The 18,226-nt window shown below is 42.0% G+C and overlaps 1 long non-coding RNA gene across 1 annotated transcript; it reads left to right on the top strand.

The window, feature by feature from the left end:
- The first annotated feature begins 8,578 nt into the window (after positions 1-8,578).
- On the top strand, positions 8,579-16,371 carry LOC114056609. The gene is made up of 3 exons (XR_003571049.1): positions 8,579-8,676; positions 15,348-15,452; positions 16,184-16,371. It is a non-coding gene; the product is annotated as an uncharacterized LOC114056609 (long non-coding RNA).
- The last annotated feature ends 1,855 nt before the right edge of the window (positions 16,372-18,226 follow it).

Genomic DNA, 18,226 nt, shown 5'->3' with positions numbered 1-18,226 from the left:
ACCCTGTTTCCATGGGGCTTGCTTTCCTTTCTTCTACAGAATACTCAGACCACATTCATCTGTATGCAACAGCCCCAACACATCAGTGCAAGGATACTTTTGGCTGGGACAGTTGGTGACTGATGCAGTTTTCTAGCAGGGCTTGCTCCTGTCTCGCGTCAGACCCAGGGCCCTGGAGAGCTGCTGATTATTCCTAACAGTTAGAACGTGAATTGTGGGAATGCAAACTTCCCTCTGGCCATCTGCCACTGGGACTTGGCCTTCCGCGGGGATACGCCCCAACAGCCCAGCCAGCCGGACCTGTCTGTTCTCGGCCCTTTTCTTGGCAGCGTCAGTTGACACGGGGTCAGTTAACACTTGGCTTTTTGTAACGTGAGCTCCTGCTCCCCGAGGGCCAGGCAGACACCTGGTACCTCGTGCCAAGCTGCCAGCACCGGTCCCATGGTCCCATGGTGTTAACTGTTGGCCATTATGACCATTGTGATTTCTTTTGCGCTGGTGACCCAGAGGCGACGCTTCCTTTATCTCATAGCAATTCCCCCAGGCACTGATTTTTCTAGTCCTTTTGTCCTTGCAATGAACTGATGCTCCCATTGCACCATAAGGTGAGCTGGTTGGAACAGCACTGGCTCTTTTGAAAGAACCCCTGCCCTGACATGGGAGCTGCGCTTTCACAGATTTGATCATCGCTATTTAAACACAGGAGGGCGTTTAATATCTAAGCTGATTGTGAGCACCTTCTGCTGGAAGTGCCTACTACAGCAAAGCAAGCCTCCTGGTGTGATTAATGAAATCCATTGTGGCATCAATTTTCATCTCTAATGCTTCCTTCAGTGTATAAAACAAAGAGAGATTATACTGAGATGGTTTTAATCTCCCAAACAAGGCCTGAAGCAAAACCCATAGCTGCAGCTGTTAGGATAGGGATGAGGAAAAGCTATTGCTTGGATGGAGAGGAAAAAAACACATATAAATCAGTGGTATGTTTTGTAAATATGTCACCATCTTAGTCAGGCATCTATGCAAGCTTAATACTCTTTTGGGGCCTATTGATTGCAAAACATTACTGTGTATCTGGAGTAACCTTGGATTAAAGCTTTGTTTACAACACATGTTATTGACTTTCACTAAAAAAAAAATAGTAGAAAATTTCCATTGTCCCGTGAATTTAGTTATTGATTTGACTTTTCAGAAATATATTAGGTAACTATTTTTTAAAACTCCTTTGTCTGTTATTTTACGAGTATTTTATTTTGTGTGTGTTATCCCATTCGAATATCCATGAAAAAGTATTAAGAATATAACAATACAGTTTATTTACAGTCATATGGTGGCATTATCTATTAGGATCCTAGAATTTATTTCAGCTGAGAGCTGGGACAGTTGCTGCCCAGAAGTGGACACTCGACTCTCATTTCTGCTCTTTTTCCCCTTGCTAAGTCCTTTGGAGAGCTCAGCCCAGAATAATTAGTTACATGGAAAAAGTCAAACAGGAGGCTGTTGGTTTTTAATTGCACCGTTGAAGCCTGATGTGAGACATCACTCCTCAGGTACTGAGAACTGCAGTAGTGAGTGGTTCTTCTGGAGATTTAAATCAAACATTTCAAGAACTGATGCTCTTGCAACACAGAATGTTCCTGTGTGTACAGCACAAATTATCCTTCAGCCTGGAAATCACCACAGGGATGACCCTCTCTGAAAATGCAAAAAGGCCAGGCTGACTCAAGCACACAGAGAACTGAGAGCGAGTGATGTCATCACAGAACACAAAAATGTCACCTTCTCTGGGACATACAAAGGCCTTCTCTGTGGAACTGGGAATCAAGGGTGAAAATAAAGCATAGGTATAAGAGAGTGGTGTAAGAGGGTTAATCATTCTTTTTTTTGCCCAGATGAAAAACTTAGAAGTCTGTATAGAAAAAGCAATAGCAAAAAATTCCGTCCCTATGGGGCAGAAGGACAGCACTGACTTTGTCCCCAAGTAATTTCCCCTTCTTGCATTTCCTCATCCCACGATTACCCCCTTCAGTAAATGAGCCATGGGGATGGTTGGAGAACTCAACTCAAGAAGCCATTCAAAGCCACCTACCAGTGCAATTCACTCTGCTAAACAGGTTCCTAAAAGAGCAAGACACTGAAACCAGCAATCCAGCTTAAGCTGTGGCCACGGCAGTGTGTATTGTCCTTCCCAGAGGGTCAAGGAGAGGTGAATTCTAAGCTGTGCAGGCTCTTCGAGCCCAGTGTCAAGTATATTGTTAAATCCAATGCTTTGAAATCTGTATTCTGCCTTCCAGGGATTTCACTGCTTGGTCTCTTCATAAAAAAAGTGTGGCAGAGGGTCTGGACCTTTAGTGGTTACACCAACAAATGCTGGAGCATGTAGGACTGTATGAGTTAAGCAGGTCAAAACATTTTTAACACATCAGAAAAGTCGCAAATCCAATAAATGCTCAAGTGCTTCAATCAATACCTTCAGCACAGCTGTGAAGGCAGCACTCAGGAAACAAGCTGAGCTGCAAGGGATCATCCTTTTTTATTTAGAGTAAAGGAGGAAAAAGACGTGTTGTGGGAAAGCCACAGCCAGACCTGTAAAAGTAGATTATTGTCCTGTGCTTTTAAAGCTGCCTGTGGTGAGAAAGGAATTCCCATCAGCATCCTTAATCTTCCTGTCAGTGGGCTGACAGACTTCCAGGAGAGGCAGCACAAGCTATCAGGTTTCTTTTGCCATTCTCTCTCTCTCTCTTCCTCCCCCCTTCCCCCCATCCCCCCCTTTTTTTTGAATGATTAATTGCCTTATTTTTCTCTTTGCTTTACTGCACATTATTTCTGACAAATGTTTCAGATTTTTCTGCTTGTTTGGGACCTGTGTGCTGAGGTGTCTGTGTGCCACAGCCTCCTGCTGCTGCGAGATGGGCAGCGAGAGGTGCGGGCAGCCTCAGAGTTTGCTGTTACCCTCGTGAATAATTAAAGGCCATATGTGTCTTGCTTTCAAATCAGGCCAGAACTGCAAGGCCAGAGATAAGGCTCATGTGTGACCTTTCTTCCTCCTTGCTTCTGTAATGTCCAAAGCTACCTGGTATGTGTGGGCCAGGCTCTTCCCTGCTGCTGGGTAGAGGAAATACAGGATGTGAAGATGTATTTGCAAAAGTTGATAAGGGAGGAAAGAACAGAAATTTCTCCTTAAACAGAAGGGAGAAGAAAGCTGTTATGAGTGTGTTAGTCAAGCAACATCTAGTAAAATAAAAAAACATCCTGATTTTTCTCAATATCCCCACAGAGTTCCTGACAAGTCTGGTTTTTTTTCCAGGGTTATCAATAATACATCAGAGCAGATGAAAGAGCACTCACCCACCAAGGTGACTTATGGAGTCAGTGCTCAAGGACAGAGCCAACACCATGCTGTGCTCACCCTGCCCCTGTGTAAGGAACAAGGGATGCAAAGGGAAAAGAACAGGGAAACAATTTGGACTTGTTATATGGAACACAGAAGTATAATGCTGAGACACCTATGAGTTAGAGATGTGAATGCTTTGTACCATAGCTTGTAGCCTTTTTGAGGTGTAAAGTCTGGAAGCATGCTGAAACAGCCTCTCCAGAACAAAGCTGTCAGTGCTGGGAACAAGCAGAACTATTGTGGAGCTGGAGGAGCTGCGTGGCCGATATTTCAGGTCAGCTTGATCTGTTTGGGGTACCACAGCAGCAATTTAACTTTGGTTCACATCTGGCTCTCACCTGACACATGGGCTGCTTTGTACCTGTACTTACCAAGAGCAAGGATGTAATGGCTCCATGGGCAGATGTAGATCTACATCTACACTAGGGCTGTGTTTTTCAATGAAGTAGGTGTTTTCAGCAGTGGGTGTGAGCTACTCCCTCTTGGATCTTACCACATGACAGTGCTTGACAAGCCTTTGTGGAACAAACACCCCTTTTGAGAAATATAAAGTAGCCTGTGCCTTTGCTCATATGAAGATACCAAGTGAGAGAGATGTTCTTGCTTGTGTTTCTTTACAGCAAACCCTGAGATCTTAAAATTGCCTGTCGTGGTGTTGGCCGTGCAGTTCTGCAGCCATTAAATGATTGGACACGACTTTGTGCTTTGTTGTGGGGAAAAATATTTGTTGGCTATTATCTGGCTCTGCTTCTTCGGGCTATGCTGTGATTTGTAATGACTCATGTTAGGAATGCTGCTCTTTGATCTGGCATTATTGCATTGTAATTGAACATGTTGACACATAGCAATGTGGGGTTTAATGCAGCCTCTTTCACTCACTGTTGTGGTCAATTATTTCATGATAATGGCAACTCTGCCAGGTATTTTTGCTTCATTGAGCAATTACGTTGTTATGGAAACTGGTGTTCTATAAATTATATGAAGAGAGACCTGATTCACTTCTTGGGAACAAGAAATTTTAAAGTAAAAAGTACAGGATAATAGGGTTTTTTTATTAGCTATATATTTATTTGTGTAATTACTTATCCTTAGGGCCTGCTAACTCCCTGGTGCAAACACCAGCAGCTTCGTGTCCTTGCAGGATCTGCTCAGTTGTTGTCCCTCATTAGGGAATATGTGACTAATGGATGCTCACAGCTGAAGATGAGGTTGTTCCTGCCCATGTTTAGGTGATGCTCCTGCCAACCTTGCTGGATTTCGAGAACATTTCTGTGTTCCATCTGCAGGGCTCATGAGCTTCAAAAACCTTGCCCTGGCTGTGCTGTGGTCACTGCTGTGTGTGGCTGTGGCAGGAAGGATTTGTCCTTTGAGAGCAAGATTTATGGAGGACTGGACACTGCAAGAGATTGATAATCTGATACAAGAACCTCTTGCTCCCGTTCAATCATTTAAACATTTCAGAGAGGATGTGTGTCTAACAGAGTTTCCTTTCCATCCCTTGCTAGTTTCTTGCCTTAAGGTGAAGGAATGTGCAGCTTTAAGGGATTTTTAGTTTGGGGTATTTTGCCCAAACAAAACTTACCCTTTCAACCAGTGCAAAGGAATCCCCTTACTTACTAATCCCAAGCACTGCAAAAAGTCCCAGAACCTGAACTGTCACATTCTCAGGAGCCAGGCAATCCTGCCCAGGTGGAGGCACCCTGGATATGTGCAGCACAGGAGCTTTCACAAGGAGCTTTTGCAGCACCCATTGCCTATGAGAGTAATTCCCTTTCATCCCCTGAGCTGTTTCCTCAGCACTTTTCAGGAGCACGAACTTCGATAAACATGTGGGTGGGAAACCACTCAACAGAAGTAATTAAGTTGCTCCTGGTGAGCTGCAGCTCATTCTGCATGGATGAAGGGCCCTGCATCAGCTTGAGGTAGTCAGTGCTATTCCCCAGCATCCTTCCCCTTTTTCACGCTTTCAGATGTGATTTCTTCCATTTCTTTTTAACAGCTGAGTTATTAGAAAGAGCGTTGCCACCTTACACACGTTCAGCCTAAGCCCAAAGTCAGCTGCTGATCTTTTTGGTATCCAGATGCTGTGGGCAGGCAGGTGAGATGTCTATCAGTGTTCTGGTAACAGGATCATACTGGGAAACATTCCTGCTTTTCACCTTCCACATATCAGTTTCAGCTGGAAAAGCCAGCTATTGCTTCTTAATGTAGATTAAATATTACGTTGCTTCGTAGTATTTACTAAATACAAGCTCATGAAGAACAGTTGTAACAGGTGTTCAGAGAGAAACCAACACTAAAAAAGAAGCAACAAAACTTCTGAATATTTAAGTCAGAGAAGTCCAAGTGACTTCTATTCAAGATGCCCATTCCTTTCTTTTGGAAGGTGAAGTGGTGTCTGTGAATACCACAGGGCAGGGACCACATTCAGCCTCCCTGGGCTCTGCAGGGTGGTCCAGAGCAGGAACCCCTTCTCATCTTGGCTCTGCAGGGCACCTGAAAATCTCTTTCCTCTTGTGGCCTGGCCATGGGGAGACCTGCAAGTACTGGGAAGTGAGTTTCCAGATGATAATATGTTTCCCTGAGTAGTGGCGTTCAATTTGAGAGCGGTAATCAACCTTGTTATAAAAACACCCAAGTCTTAATCTCTCCAGAAAAATGGAAATCCTATGTCTTCTCATTCTAGTTGCTGCTTTCTAAATCCCCTTCAATTTGTCAGAACCCTTCCACTTCACAGAGTGGAGAGCTGCCAGACTGGTGTGTCATCTCTCTGGGGTCTGCTGCCCACGTAGCAGGTAGCACATCCAAATTCAAAATAGCAGCCTTTGTAAGAGTGCAGGACAGCTTCAGTTGGCAGTAGAAGATTTGGGTTTTTACAAATGTGGTTACATATTGCTGTAGGAGAACAATTCACAATGAAATAAAACTTGCTATGAGTAATTTCCATTTTAAGCACATATTATGTATAAGAGTTTCCAAGAGAAAAAGAATTGCCAAATAATAGCTAAGACATACAGTTGAATTATGGGTATCGGTTTTTGTTGTTTAATTACCTGCAAACTGCACTATCCTGCTGGAAAGGCAACAGCAGAACAGCTCAGCTCTCTTTCATGAGGCAAATGTATTTCTTTAGGATTATAAAGTGAATTATTTTCCATCACTTACACTGCTCAGAAAACCAGTGCCTCTTTTCTCCTCATTTGGGGACTTTCATCACTAACAGAAGCAAACCTTTGAGAGCTTTTTTATTTATTTATTTTCATTTTTTTTTTTTATAACACAAAAGAGTTGCTGTCGATATCTTTGTGTAGTGACTGCACTGCTTTGGTTTGAGAGGGACTCCCGAGGATCAAGGAAGGAGCTGCTGTGACACAGCTGAAGTCACAGATGTGGGATGGTGATGGTATAAAAGAACTGAATAGAACATGAGCAAGAAAGAAGGTCACAGCTCCAGAGAACTTGAGATCAAAACATGAGGCACATGGAAAACATGAAAGAGATTGTTCTTAAGTACCAGAAAGGAGCAATGGGGAGAATGAATCCATATTACAGTAAATTTATTGGTCAGCTTTTAAATTGTGAGATAAATTGTGCTTGTAATTTAAAAAAGTATTTCTTTATTCCTGCTGGGAGGGCCTAGTTGGCACCAGCTGTAAATGTGTTAGGACAGAAAAATCAAAGTGTTTAACTGCTGCGAGGCACTCTCATCGTATCATAATGCCTTTTGAAGCGGTAATTCAGTGATTGATCAGAGGAGATCTAATTAACTAACTACATTATATGAAAAAAACCAGCCATGAAGAAAGCTGTGATACTCTGGGTATCACATTCATCAGAATCTTTGCTCTGCTACATGGGTGTGGGTGTTCTATGGAAAAGCCAAACCTTCATTCAATGTATCACCTAAAAATAAACCTTAAGATTAAAAGTTTCCTTTCTCTTTCTATCCTGCCTTTCCCATGTTATTGCTTTGCATACTTCTAGACACTTTAGGAAGTGCATAGACCATATTTGTCACTAAAATATTCAGCATTCAGTTAACTGCTTCAATCTAATATTCACCCACACACGATCTGTATGGGGGTGAAATTCAGATACGAGCGTTACCTTAACAAAGCGTCTTCTATTCTTGTTTCCCATTTTTCCATTTTGCTGTTCAGCATTCGGTGCCTGCAGGGGCCTGGTGAGCTCAGTCACCTCAGAAATGACATTTATGAACATTTAGCGCAGCCTGGGTGTGAGTTCACAGCGAACTTCTCCCATGGGGGGTGGGAAGGCAGCGTGACCTGCAACAGGACAGACAGAGAGCCGTGCCAAAAATGAAGCCAAATATAAGTCACTGGGATCGATGAGCACTTGACATGCTGTTGTAGGGGATGTAGAGATCGAGTGCATATTTTGCTGACTTGATGGCCTTTGTGATAAAGCTCCACAGCAACTCAGGCTCTCCAGCAGAGCTGGGTTTGGCTGAATGCCCTTTGCTCTGTGATTCTCCCCTCTCTCTTAGATCAGGTTATTTTATAAAACTTCCAGACTTTTGCCTGACACAATCTTTGGAATCACATGAAATCAGCCTTGTTAGGCAGGAAGGGAAGAGTCATCAGAAGTCACCTTACATGTGTGATTTCAGTGCTGTGGGTTAGCTTCCCACATGTTTGGGTATCTGGATTCTTTCAGCAACACTTTACTATTAAAAGTATATCTTAGTTAAAATAAACAGAGTTGGGGGTTTTTTTTGCCTCTTTTAGGTCAGTGTCAGATGTAAAGAATTTATTTAACTTTTATATTTTCCCTTGCTGTTTTGATTTAAGGACATCCCATAGGTGAATATTGCTTCCCCAAATTTACATTTCAGGGAAGAAATTTCAGCAAAGGCCAAAAGGTGAGGACACAACTGCCTTCCAAACATTCCATTATGGCATATCCTCTACAAAGAGGCTGCATGGCTTCCTGTGCCACAGTCTGGCCCATAGCTTGGAATCCTTGCTATCCCCTGGATCAGTTTTGTGTTGTTCCGTGTCTGACATGTAAGATACACCTGTGTCTGTTTTATTCCAGTGTTTGACTCCGAAGGAGTAACCTACGTACAACTAACTGAAATATTTATGGGTTTGCCCTTCAAGTGTTTTTGTTTGCTTAATGTTTCAGAACTTACTCAGTGGGAGAAAAAAGATGTTTCCACATAACATGCTACATCTGCAGAGCTCAGGAAACACTGTGTTGCTCTGCAGGGCACACCAACACCCCTGCCCTTTGCAGGAGCCTCCCTGGAACTTGCTGTGGTAAGAGCAGTTACTTTGATTTTTATTGTGTCTGCACATGCGTCACCCTTGGTTGCTTCCCTTTTTCTCCTGATGACTTACCAGCTCAGTAATGTGCAGCATAACTAACCTGAAGTGCTAAAGCCACCAGAAATTGGAAAATCATTCAGCAGCAGGGCCGGGAGTCAAACTGAGAGCCCTCCCCCAGCCGATGGGGGAAAAGGCTTCTGGGTGAAGGAGGTGATTTATGGAAATCATTTCTTAACTGCTAGAGAATGAGGGCTTAGAGCTGGAAAAAGAATCTGGGAATAAAGGAATCTACATATTTGGAAAAGTGCCTTGCTCTGTGCTTCCAACAATGTTTTGTTTTAAAAGCTGGAGTTGTATTTATAGAAAATTAAAATGGGGTTCTCCTGTGCCAGCATGTGCTCTGGAAATGATCCTCCAGCCTTTCGTGTCTAGTGTTCTAACATGCTTCCATTAATTGTATCTGTTAGTTGTTAGTCTGTTAAATTCTTCCTGTATCTCGGTTCTTCGAAGAATAACAGTAGTTTGATATAGTTGGAGAACGCTGAGCAGGCAAGTGATTGTGTTTATAAAACAGAAACATTATGTTCCTCTTTATTTACAATCACTGTAAATGGAAAATGCATCTATTGTATGTGTTTCTCTGAAATTGGGTATCACTCTTTCAGACACCTGAAGACCCATTATCACCTCCACAATTTTTGTGTTCCTTTGTCTATGTGAGAAAATGCCCTTTATTGGCTGATCTCAGAAACACCATCTCATCAATTGGGAACCGATTTAGAATCCTTTTAATTCAGCAGGTCATTAGAATATATATGGCACTTGCAGGGAAAATTAAACCTTGTGGAAGCAATAAAAGACTGGCAGTTATGTCTGATCAACAGTAATAGTCCAGCATCTAGGGAGATAATGATGATGTATTTCAGTTCGGAAGCCTATCAACAATTAACAAAGCCAGGGTTTGTATTTTTAGCCCGTTGCAAAAATGCCAACAGTTGGGATTGTTTCTTTTTGGTTTTTGTTTTTTGGAAGGGCAGGGAATGGTAGAAAGACAGGCAGCTGCAAGGACTTGCAGCACATTCTGATTCTTTATTTTGTTTGACCTGATTTAACAAGCTTCCTCTGTTGAAATATCATCGCCTATGTTGGGAATTATGTCAGGAAGCACAATATGTGCAGTGTGGGTGAGTGAGCTTGCAAAAACTGTCAATGAAGATCAATTATAGGAATTATTGAATTACACATTAGATAAGAAGCAGATGACTTCTTTTTGCATGCAAGTGCGGTGTTGACTATTTTTGTCTAAATTAAAATACAGCCATACAGGCAGTGAGAATCTGTCACTGAGCGTCACAAGCTGCCCAGGCTTATTGATTATTTTCTTCTTTACGACTGAGGTCCTGCAGTCTCGTGGTTTTTGGCACGAAGCACTGTGCAGATGAAGCCAGAGAGCATCAATCCACTAACAACGTGCAATTTATATGCAGCTTGGGCAGAAATAGCCCTTTACAAACGACTTGATAGTGATGCAAAGGAAAATGTTATTTAGCAGTTGCCATTTTGTGATGTGTTGGTACTCCTGAATCGTGCTGTGGCAGCTGTGTGTCCTTCTCTCATTCCAGAGCTGGGCAGTCAACAACAGGCTGGTGAGACGGGACCTTCATCATTTATGAACACCTTGTCTCAGCCTGGTTATGGGATATTTTTGAATGCTGAATAGTATTTTTTGCCCCGAGAGGCTACAGATAAAGTGGCAAGATTGGTTCTAGAATAGCTGTCGTTTTGCAGACTCTACACAGCTGTTGAACAGCACTGCCAGCACTGCCTGGCTCTGCCTCTGGCTCAGCTGGGAGCTGAAGAATTCCAGAAAAACAGGAGGATTTAAAGAACCCTTTTCCAGAGAAAAACAGGACCTCTTATTCCAGGAACTAGATGATGTATCACCTTTTGAGGGTGGGGTCCTGAAAGGCATCAGAAGGAAAGCCAGGGGAATATAGAGAGGACAGAGGCACAACAAACACTGCAGCCTGTGTGCAAATCTTTTATTCCAGCATCTTGTGTTCTAAATCACCTTTGTTTCCCAACACCTATTCCTGATGGATTGGGTTGGTGTAGAACCCAACCTCCTCCGCTGCTTTTACTGCTGCTTTCTGGAGGGTTTTAAGAGGTAGCTGCTGTTCTGCTTCAGAAATGCTGTGAGCAAAGAACAATTACTTAGCAGAGACTTTTTGGTTGCTGTTTTTTGTCATTTTGAGGTTGGCTATCAGGCTTTTTCTGATAACTGGTATGAAAAGCTGAGCACTTTCTGCTTCACGCTTAAAAGGGTGAAGATGTAATGTGTCCTGTGCCCCAACAGGTCTGCCCCTCTCCCCTTGTTTCCAAAGGAGTAATTGCTCGTAGCTGTTCTCATCCACCAGCCCAGTTTGTTAATGCTGCATCTGATCCACTTCAAAATTTCTGAGAAGCAACGCAAAAGATCCATTGCTCCAAGGAATGGATAGCAGAAAGTAGAAAAATATTCTGCTTTAGGATTTATGTAATTCATTCCATTATAGATGAATTTGAAACTGTGGCATAAAACCACCTTTTATTAAAATTTTTAAAATAGAAGCCCACCTGCAGTACTTTAAAAACAGTGGGGGGGAAATAAAAAAAGAAAAGTGGCCTAACCCCCGTTTTTTTGCAGGAAATGTTTATTCCACAGAAACTCTTTCACATGGAGTTTCTGTTCCTTTCAAGACTTGTATTTTGGTATCCAGCCTTTGGCTAAAAATGGCTAAATGCAATTCCTTGGCAGACCCAGAGAGTTGCATCTTTGCAGCAACGTCCCACCGTGCTTTATTTTTGAGGAAGAATATACTGGGTTTGTAGCCTTTTCTTTCCAGGTAGTAAAGGAAATTTAAAAGTGTAAGGAAACCATGTGAGCCAGGCCAATCACTGTGAGGGATGGTGAACAGCACTCCAAAAAAAGCAATTTGACCAGGCAGTGACCTCCAGAGCAGCCAGAAAGTGTCATTCACTTCCTTTATGAACCTTATGCTGCTTTCTTGTTTGTCAGTGTAATCTCTTAATCACTTATTCATCATAATTCTTAACATGGAAAAGCTGTTTAAAAATCTGAATGCCACAACAGTCACTGTAAAATATTTCTTGGCCTCCAAGCAAACAGTATAGAACTAATTCTAGAGGAATTAAATAAAGTAACGTGTAGGCTGTCATTGCTGAGTTCTTCAAGACAGGAATGAACACACCCACTCAGAGCAAGAACATCTCAAATCTGTAAAGCATCAAAATCGTGATTCCAGATTAAAAAATAGACAGGCAATCAAATCTAAATTTCTTTTAGTCTTACCTGGAAGAGTCCTTCGACATTAAAGCTGCCATTGCCTCATCTGATGGTTTATTTATAATGTGCACAAAGTGCTATTGTTGTTCTTTTTTACCCTATTCACACTTCCCACCATGTTGCAAGGCTGCAGAGCACAGATTATTGTTTACTGGAATGTTTGGAATAAATAGTCAAAGGAAAAATATAGAATTTATTCCAAGTTCAATCATGTGAATATATGCTTCCTTCTCCTTAGGGGTGGGTCGTGACAATGAAGAATCCAAGTCTATCTCTGTATCTCAATTCACCAGAGTTAGTAAAAAGTTGTGGGTTATTTTGTTTTGGTTGGACTTTTTTTAAAAAAGCTGACATAATTTTAGCAGACATATTTTGTTTAATCTATTTTTATACTTAATTTTGATGCTTCAGTCTGGCAGTATTTGTTTTTCTAAACTGTAGGTTAGAGCAAGAGATTTTATTTTGCTTTTAGATGACAAGTCTTGGAACTCTGTAGTATGTTGTAGTATTTTTGGGAGCGGTGGGTGCTTAGCCTGGAGAAAAGGAGGATCAGAGGGATCTTATCACTCTGTACAAGCATCTGACAGGAGGGTGAAGCCAGGTAGGGCTTGGTCTCTTCTCCCACGTAACAGGTGACTGGACAAGAAGAAAGGGCCTCAAGCTGTGCCAAGAGAAACTTAGATTGGATATTGGGAAAAATTTCTTCCCTGAAGGGAGGGTGGTCAGGCACTGGAATGGGCTGCCCAGGGCAGTGGTGGAGTCACCACCCCTGGAAGGGTTCAAAATCCACGTGGATGTGGCACCTGGGCCATGCTTTAGTGGTGGCCTTGGCAGTGCTGGGTTATCAGTTGGACTCGGTGATCCCGGAGGACTTTTCCAACCCTAAGGATCCTGGGATGCTGTGGTGCACCTGCCACCCAACACTGGCCTGCAGGAAGGCACCTTCTACTTCCCAATGGCTTCTCCAGCAGAGACAGCTGGAGCGGGGATTTGATATGAGCAGGTTCTTCCCACCTGAATTGAGTTTTCAACGGGCATTGAACTATTTAAAACCCCCAACCAAACAAGAAAGGGAGATATTTTCTACTGCAGTGGAGAACTGATTCAGGGACGCTTCCCTCATGGCTGCCTGCCGTGTTGTTACATCCTGAAGTGCCAACCGAAATATAATCTTATTTATTCCAGAAAATTCCAAACAAGAGCTAGAGCTGTTCTCCCTCAAATCACCACGGTACAGTGACATGTGAGTATCTTTGAACAGCAGCTAAATCCTGAATTAATCCAGCCCGAGATCTGTGGGTGTGCAGGGCTCTGCGAGGCACCCATACTGGGCAGGGAGTTGAGGCTGGCACAGCTGAGCCTCCAGCTGATCCCAGGGATCAACTAAGAGCCTTCTACTTCTATTAACACAGAAGGGCTCTTTTTGGACACTTTCCCTCAAGGATGGTTATATTTCCAGTTTCCAGATATAGTCTGTGGACCGGATGGAGCCAGAAATTGGAATGCCAGGTTCCTAAATGGAATTTCAACACGTGGTAATGAAACATCGATGCCCATCCCACAAAAAAGCAAATTACTGTTGTAGTAAATGAAAGGGTGCCTTTCCTGCAGAAATCGTGTTGATTTAAGGCAAGGAAAGAGTCTTGCTGCAAACATTCAGAATTCATTCATCCTGGGACTAATATATGATTAAATTTTAATAATAAGTTTTAATTGTGCTCTCAAAAGAATTTGGTGTCTTTGCCATAAATGTATCTCTGTTCATATTTTCTTTTGGAATCTGGGAGAAATATAATTGGATATGGCCATTTTTTACATGATTATCTAAATTCCAGAGTAACTCAGCATTTTGTTGGATGCAGTTTCCAGCTGACAAACTGCACCTGTTCCATTCTAGGTTTTATCTCCTAAGCCAGGGTTCAAGGTTGTCTTCCCTTCCCCATCAATGAAAACACGCAAGGAGTTCTTTAGTGACATTTAAAACAAAACGCCTATTAGAGTGGCTCGGATACTTCGTCAGCTTTGCTTTAATTAAGCTCCTGTCACTTGTTGCTCTGCAACATGTAATTCCCATTAAGTCATGACAAATTTAGTTTTCAGCTGCTCCAGGAGATGTTAATGTGAACGCATCAATATTCATGTGTCTTGACAGATCGTGAGGTTTAATAAATTGCTTTCTATAAAATAATTTCTGTGGAATCAGGGGTGTTCCTGTGATAGCACAAAGGAAGCCTGGAGCTGAGATATATAAAGTATCATTTACTTTTCACTGCATCTTGAAGTTAATAAATTATAATAATGAGGGATTTGTTTTAGGCTAAAAAAAAAAAAAAAGTGGAAGACAATTAGGATAAAAAAAAGCTTCACTTTCATGTGGTTAAATGCTCAGTTTGCACATAAAGAAATATTGTCAGTGACCCAATTCTGTTACCATTTCACTTTGGTCACACCAGAAATGTATCATGATTATGTTTTGGCGTACAGAGAAATTCAATATGTGGCTGTGTTAGGGGAGTTTGGTCAGAAAACAGGGGAAGGTACTGACCAGTCTGTGCTGGGATGAGGAATCCTCAGAACTGGGATTTGGTCTGAAGAGCATCACATGTGTCTGCTTGCATTTTTATAAATAAAAGATGATGGCTGTGTATCTAATAGGAAGGGTGTTTGTATTCAGAGCTATTTTAATGGATTTTACTTCTGTAAATATAAAGAAAATAAAAGCAAAGTATTAAAAATATATTAAAAATTATGTAATACAATTATTAGTATATTGCTAATACCAACAAAAAAGACCTTTAATATTTGAATCAAACTGACCTTGAAGAATATTATCAGGTGTGCCTAACTTGTAGTGGAAGTCTATGGAAGAAACACCAAACAGCCTTTCAGGTCAGTTAAAGTTTCATTTCCTTTCTGCTTATCCCAGGAAGATGACTGTAGAGTGGTCTTTTCCCAAAAATCCTCAGGAGGAAATTAAAAATACTGCAGAAGGAAAGACAGTACAGTTTCCTGATTATTATTTCTCTTTGCCTTCCCATCTTTGAAAAGGAATTTATTTACCTCTTCCATAACTGTTATTCCTAAAGATGTATTGTGCAAATATTTCTGTCCCCTGGAATGTCCATGACCATCATATCTAGGCTGGACACTTTGTGATAGTTTGGGAAAAGAAAGTGGAACAAGATGTGCCAGGGACTTAAGGATTATTTAGGTCCCATTAAGTGAAGGTGAGAGCTACCATTAGCAAGGGTTTATGACAGTGTTTGAGTCAGCCAAATGTATTTGATTTTATTTGACTTGATTTATTTTGATACAGAAAGTGGTAACCCAGCTGTGCTCAGGGATAGGGCTGGGGAAAAAAAAACAAACCAAAAAAAAAACAACAGAAGAACTCGGTTTTTACAAGATCTTTTAAATACTGGTGAGTTAAAGAAAGGCATAGAGTTGATAAAGGATAATTAATTTTTTCCATGCTCTGGAAGCCTGGGTTGCAGACCCCAGCCTGCATGAGTAGATCAGGCAGGACAAAGAAATAGTTTCTTTGGTCTTGCTTAGCTCTCAGCATTGTGGGAGCACAAACCCTGTTTATTAATTGCTCACCACATGCAAACCCATTGACACTCTGGGAGCAGCCACGAGTGTCTTGCTGCTCCACAGATGAAGATATTTCGGAGCAATGCTGCTGTAAATACAGAAGTTCTCAGCCAGATGGTATTGGGGGGGACTTGGCAGCTCCTCTGCCCATTAAAATACGGGGAGGTTATTTTGGGATGAGGATCTAAGTGCCAGGTCCTTGGCAAAAATGTGGTGTACCTGCATGATTGGTCTTCTACATTTAGTGTCTTAGACCTCAGGCAAGTCTGAAGGGTGTTCTGCAGTCTGTACAGTGACAAGTAATTTTGGGAACAGTCACCTTGGAGCACAATCCAACAGCATGAGGGAAGAGAATTTGGGCCAAGGAAATAAAGGGAAACCCCTACTCTTATAATAAAAAAATGCCAAACAGATGGTAACCAATTCAATGCATGGTGAGATGTCAAAAACAAGTTGAGACCCATTTAGGGAAAATCACAGAGCTATTTATTCTGTTGTGCTTTTGAATGACCTATTAATTTAATAGTAGGAATAAATCCTTGCTTTGTACAATTGCAGGTCTGCTTCTGATCCTTCAAGTTAAGTGAGGTTATATCAGGAGCAGCTTCAAGACCAAGACGTGATATATAATTTGACTGTTACAAAGAACTGGTGTACTATGATTGCTCTTGATATAAATATCAAAAGTATGAATAATCATCACCTTCACTCTGAAGACTTCACCAATTTAAGGAAAAGCAAACCATGTGTTCTTCTGAACAGGTGTTTCTTTTTTACCTGAGACATAAGAAATGCGTACTGAGGTGTTATCACTGAAACTGTACAGCCTTTCTCGCTCCTCCCCTCATCTGCTACTTCAGCTTTTTTCCTTACATTTGATAACAGTTCTGGTGCAGCTGTATTTTTATGCTACTCTTTCATTTTGCTGGTAGATATTCTTATTGATGTCTTTATACACAGCAACAGGGAAGGAAAAAACAGTGATCTTTTACTATTTGGCTGCTTCTAGAAAAATATGTATTTAAGGGCCCTCTTAAAGGGAGCTAATCTAACTTGAGCCTCCATCTAAATTATGAGGAAAACTGTATCTGTCCCAAACAACAGTTTTAACAGCTAGCAGTAGGCAAACAAAGAAATCTTTATTTGGAAAGACTAAATTATAAACCTGAAAGTCATAGAACTAAACTGATGCCACTGTTGAACCTGTTGGGCAGCTGAGAGAAGTCCATGGTTCAGCCAAAGCAGACTCAGTAGCCAAGCAGCTCACCCGGCTGGTCAAATTTGGGATATTATGCGGGATACCCAGAGTTGTTCATGTTGTAGAAGGGAAAGGGTAGCTTTATGTATATGAGATGAACCCTTTGATGACCCAGCTCCTCTCCCAGTTTGTGGATCAGCTGTTCCACAGTGTCCTGGAACAGCCACACCTTGTGATTGGAACCCAATACAGAACTGAGCTGTGAGGAGGAGAACCCAGCTCTTCTGCTGCACTCATTTGCTACCTCTAAACTAATGTACAGACATGGTGATTTCCCAAATGGAATTAGAAACAGTGTGGATATTTAGTAATTTTGGCAGTTAAAAGAGAAGGGGTTAATGGCATTTGCTGAGGAGGAGGTGGGCTGGAGAAAGAAAAAGGCAGAGAAGCCTGCAGTTCTCCTCTTAGTTTGGATGGCAGACAGTAAGACTTGTCCAAAATATAGGAAAGAACACCTTTAGACAGGATAAGGTTTCAAATATCAGGGCAGGATGTGGTATTTTACTAAAATGGACTAGCATGAAAACGGAGCAGTTTATGCACAGGAAGCTCTTTACTGCACTTCATTTAAGAGGTGATCTCTCCCAGGCAATGCAGTTGTGGATGAGACACAGTCAATGACAGTGTCCTGAGTGGAATCCAAAAACCAAATTGGCAGTGCAGGTGATGGACAACAAATTAGATTTTAAAAACTCAGGTTCACTAACTTGAAATGAGTCCAGATATATAAGTTTGAGACAAGAAACAGACCAAAAACATGTCAGTGTTCCAGAGGTGGACTGGAAAAGGTGGAAGGAAGCACAAATGTGTAAAATGATTTGTACTTCTGCAGCCGGATGCCAAGCCAGTAATAACGTCACTAAAGTGAATGTTGGAGAGCAAAATATTTTATATCACTACAGAGCAACATGGTTATTTTTGAGGACCCCATCACCGAGGTTTCTGTTACCAGCTCAAATCCTGCCAAGACAGTGTGTAACAGCGGGCTGTGCTTTGACGCTGCATCCCCCCGTGTTTAACATTCACTGTGGTGCCTGCAGATCCCATCAGTGCTTTGTGCCCACGTTCTCCACGGACATCTCATGAATCCAGGGCTCGCAAGCTAATCACCCCCTATATGATTAAAACGGCCGTACAAAGAGGGTCGTAAAGGTCAGACAGGCGTTTTACAGAAGGGAAATTTATAGCTCCTGAAAACCTTTCCATTTCCCCTCTGGCTGCCCTACCTGGCAGCAGCTGCTGCCAACTATGATGTGCAGGGCAGGGTCGAGCCAGCGCCAGCTCCAGTTCAGGACCGTTGGGAATGAGTCATTTTGCGCGTTCTAAGATTCGGCAAAGCAAAA

This window comes from Empidonax traillii, unplaced genomic scaffold (genome assembly GCF_003031625.1).
Source record: "Empidonax traillii isolate 1590-97213 ecotype Southwest subspecies unplaced genomic scaffold, ASM303162v1 scaffold99:size1466351, whole genome shotgun sequence".
In the NCBI taxonomy this organism is placed as follows: Eukaryota; Metazoa; Chordata; class Aves; order Passeriformes; family Tyrannidae; genus Empidonax; species Empidonax traillii.
This window is presented reverse-complemented; position numbering and strand designations above follow the sequence as displayed.